Raw genomic sequence first — 4,498 nt, forward strand, 5'->3', positions numbered from 1 at the left:
GCCAGGGTGCTTACCCTGGTGAGCCACGTGCCAAAGGTTGCCGATCCCTGGGTTAGAGCATGTGGGGGGTTGCAAGAGACCGGACTCCTGGGTTCTCACCTGGCTCAGGGAGGGGAGTTGGGGTCTGGTGCTTGGAGCAGGGGGTAGGACCCGGACTCCTGGGTTTCTCTCCCCAGCTCCGGGAGGGGAGTGGGGTGTAAGGGCAGGGTCGGAGCAGGGGGGAAGGAGCCCGGACTCCTGGGTTCTTGGTTTGGGAAGGGGAGGCAGAGTCATTTCAGAAACCCTGGAGCTGCCTCAACTCTGATCCTCTGCTGCCGCCATGTGGGCCATTTCCCCCATCGCACCCTCTCAAACCACAGACCTCTTTAATAAACCCAGCGTCCCCCGAGTCTCCTTAATTAGCTACTTTCACTTCCCCGTTTCACTGCCTGGCCCCATTGGGTGTGAATCACAAAAAACATCTCGTGGGCAGGGGCTGTGCCTGGGAGCCAGGACTCCTGGGTTCTCTCCCCGGCTCTGGGAGGGGGGGGTGGGAGCCAGGACTCCTGGGTTCTCTCCCCGGCTCTGGGAGGGGGGGTGGGAGCCAGGACTCCTGGGTTCTCTCCCCGGCTCTGGGAGGGGGGGGGACCTCCTGGGTTCTCTCCCTGCCTCTGGAGGGGAGGTGGGGAGGACAGGGACTCCTGGGTTCTCTCCTTGGCTCTGGGACGGGAAGTGGGAGCCCCGGACTCCTGGGTTCTCTCCCTGGCTCTGGGAGGGGAGGTGGGAGACAGGACTCCTGGGTTCTCTCCTTGGCTCTGGGACGGGGAAGTGGGAGCCCGGACTCCTGGGTTTCTCTCCCTGGCTCTGGGAGGGGAGGTGGAAGACAGGACTCCCTGCTTTCTCTCCTTGGCTCTGGGACGGGAGGTGGGAGACAGGACCTCCCTGGTTCTCCCCCTGGCTCTGGGGGGGGGAGGTGGGGAGACAGGACTCCCTGGTTTCTCTTCCCGACTCTGGGTGGGGGGGGTGGGAGACAGGACTCCCTGGTTCTCTCCCTGTCTCTGGGTGGTGGGGGTGGGAGACAGGACTCCCTGGTTCTCCCCCCGGTTTCTGGGCGTGGACTCAGGTCTGATGGTTAGAGGTGGGGGCTGGGAGCCAGGAGTCCTAGGGTCTATCCCCGGCTTTGGGAAGGGAAATATAACAACAGCCAGACTGGGGTCAGAAACAAGGGTCCCAACTTGCCCCGTATCCCATCTTACAACAGTGGCCAGTGCCAGGTTGCCCCAGAGGGAATGAACAGAACAGGCGATCATCCACTGATCCCTCCCCTCTCGCCATGCCCAGCCCCTAGCAGTAGAGGTTTGTGGCCACCCGGCGCCGAGGACTGCGTCCTTGACCCACTTGGCTAATAGCCATCACTGGACCCAGCCTCCAGGAACATGGCTCTTTGGTGTGTCAAATTCCCATTCTACTTCTGGCCTCAGCCCATCCCCTGGCAGTGAGTTCCACAGGTTAACGGGAAAACCTGCTGCATGTTCAAGAGCTCCCCGGGTCGGGTGCCCCAGTCACTGTTCCCTCCACCCCAGCCAGGAGTTTTACAGGCCCTGCCGTGGCCCCCGCGGTCGCCCCTTCTCCCCACTGAGCGGGGCCCAGGCTTTGCCGCCTCTCCCACAGCCTGGGTCTGGCCTTTCTCCCAGGGCCCTAGAGCTCTTGGAGCCGGGGGGGCGGCCTCTGCGTGTGGACAGGCTGGGGTGGGCACTGGGCCGCCAGGGATCGGGACAGGGGCAGGGTGAGATTTCCTGTCCTCAGTCCTCTCTCCTAACGCGCTGGGAGCTTTCCCGAGGGCGGCCGCACGGCGAGCGGCTGTTTTGCCGGGACCGAGCCGGGGCTCCGAGATCTCTTGTGTGGGCCCAGCGAGTTTTTCGTCCCCGTCATGGTCTGTAGCGGGGATTATTTCTTCCATTGCACCTTACTTTGCATTTTCTCAACACTGCCCTTGAGGGAGGTAGGAGGAGGCCCGGACGCCTGGGTTCTCTCCCTGGCTCTGGGAGGGGAGTGGGGTGTAAGGGCAGGGTCGGAGCAGGGGATAGGAGCCCGGACTCCTGGGTTCTCTCCTGTCCTCTGGGAGGGGAGTGGGGTGTAAGGGCAGGGTCAGAGCAGGGGATAGGAGCACGGACTCCTGGGTTCTCTCCCTGGTTTCCGGGGAGGGGAGTGGGGGTGTAAAAGGGCAGGGTCGGAGCAGGGGAATAGGAGCCCGGGACTCCTGGGTTTCTCTCCCCTGGCTCCGGGAGGGGAGTGGGGTGTAAGGGCAGGGTCGGAGCAGGGGATAGGAGCCCGGACTCCTGGGTTCTCTCCCGGCTCCGGGAGGGGGAGTGGGAATCTAGTGGTTAGAGCAGGTGGGGACTGGGGACCCCGGACTCCTGAGCTTCCGTCCCTGCCTCTGGGAGGGGGAGTGGGATGAGTAATAGGGCAGGGGGGAAGGAGCCCGGACTCCCTGGGTTCTGGTTCTGCGAAGGGGACAAAGTCAATTCAGGAAAACCAGGTTCTGCCTCTTTTGTGATCCTCTGCTGCAGCCATGTGGGCCCATTTTCCCGCATCGCACCCTCTCAAAACCACAGACCTCTTTTAATAAACCCAGCGTCCCCCCGAGCCTCCTTAATTAGCTACTTTCACTTCCCCGTTCACTGCCTGGCCCATTGGTGTGGAATCACAAAAAACATCTCGTGGGCAGGGGCTGTGCCTGGGAGCCAGGACTCCTGGGTTTCTCTCCCTGGCTCTGGGAGGGGGAGGGTGGGAGACAGGACTCCTGGGTTCTCTCCCTGGCTCTGGGTGGGGGGGGGGGGAGCCAGGACTCCTGGGTTCTCTCCCTGGCTCTGGGTGGCGGGGGTGGGAGACAGGACTCCCTGGTTTCTCTCCCCGACCTCTGGGAGGGGGGGGTGGGAGACAGGACTCCCTGGTTTCTCCCCCCGGCTCTGGGAGGGGAGGTGGGGAGACAGGACTCCCTGGTTTCTCCCCCCCGGCTCTGGGTGGGGAGTGGGGGTGTAAGGGCAGGGTCAGAGCAGGGAGTAGGAGCCCGGACTCCTGGGTTCTCTCCCTGTCTCTGGGAGAGAAGTGGGGGTGTAAGGGAAGGGTCAGAGCAGGGGGTAGGAAGCCCGGACGCCTGGGTTTCTCTCCCCGGCTCTGGGATGGAAGTGGGGGTGTAAGGGCAGGGTCAGAGCAGGGGGTTAGCAGCCCGGACTCCTGGGTTCTTGGTTTTGGGAAGGGGAGGCAGAGTCATTTCAGAATCCCAGGAGGTGCCCTCAACTCTGGTCCTCTGCTGCCGCCATGTGGCCATTTCCTCCCATCGCACCCACTCTAAAGCACAGGCCTATTAAAACAACCCCAAGGGCTCCAGAGTGACCTGAGGACCTCTGTAATTTCGCTCGTTTCACTTCCCCATTCGCTGCAGGCCCATTGGGACAAATCACAAAAAACAACTCGGGGGCAGGGTCCTGCCCCCGGACTCCTGGGTTTCTGCCCCCAGCTCCTGTTTTTCCCCAGGAAATTGAAGTTAGGGGGCATGTTCGAATTTACAGGGGTGGCGGTTGGGGAAAAACGGAAATTGGCAACACTGTGACCTCAGGGAGGGGATGGGATCCTGGCCTCCTGGGTTTCTCACCCTGGCTCTGGGAGGAGTGGGGGGTCTTCTAGTGCTTAGAGCATGTGGGGGTTTGCAAGAGCCAGGACTCCTGGGTTTCTATCCCCAGCACTGGGCGGGGGACTGGGGGTCTGGCGGTTTTATAGCAGGGGAGACTGGGAGCCAGGACTCCTGGGTTTCATCTGCAGTTGGAAAAGGGGAGACCAGGTCCTGTTATGGAGCCAGGACCTGCCCTCCAGCTTCAGCTTCTGCTTCCCCCCTTGTGGGCCATTTCTCACCCGTGCCCCCAGTCCTGAAATCAAGTCCTGTCAGCTAAAACCCCACCCCCAGAGCCCTGCTGAGCCCCCTGTCCCCTTTAATTGGGGTCATTCACTTCTCTGGTCGCTGCACACCCCACTTCAGAGAATGGAAAAACGCTTGTCAGGGGCAGGGGCAGGGTCTGAGCCTGGGAGCCCGGACTCCTGGGTTCTCTCCCTGGCTCTGGGAGGGGGAGTGGAGGTGTAAGGGCAGGGGTCAGAGCAGGGGATAGGAGCCCGGACTCCTGGGTTCTCTCCCTGGTTCCGGGAGGGGAGTGGGGGTGTAAAAGGGGCAGGGTCGGAAGCAGGGGATAGGAGCCCGGACTCCTGGGTTCTGGTTTCTGGGAAGGGGACAAAGTCACTTCAGGAAACCAGGTTCTGCCTCATTTGTGATCCTCTGCTGCCCACCATGGTGGCCATTTTCCCTCATCGCACCCTCTCAAACCACAGAACCTCTTTAATAAACCCAGCGTCCCCCGAGTCTCCTTAATTAGCTACTTTCACTTCCCCCGTTTCACTGCCTGGCCCATTGGTGTGAATCACAAAAAACATCTCGTGGGGCAGGGGCTGTGCCTGGGAGCCAGGGACT

This window comes from Chrysemys picta, chromosome 13 (genome assembly GCF_011386835.1).
Source record: "Chrysemys picta bellii isolate R12L10 chromosome 13, ASM1138683v2, whole genome shotgun sequence".
NCBI classification, from domain to species: domain Eukaryota; kingdom Metazoa; phylum Chordata; order Testudines; family Emydidae; genus Chrysemys; species Chrysemys picta.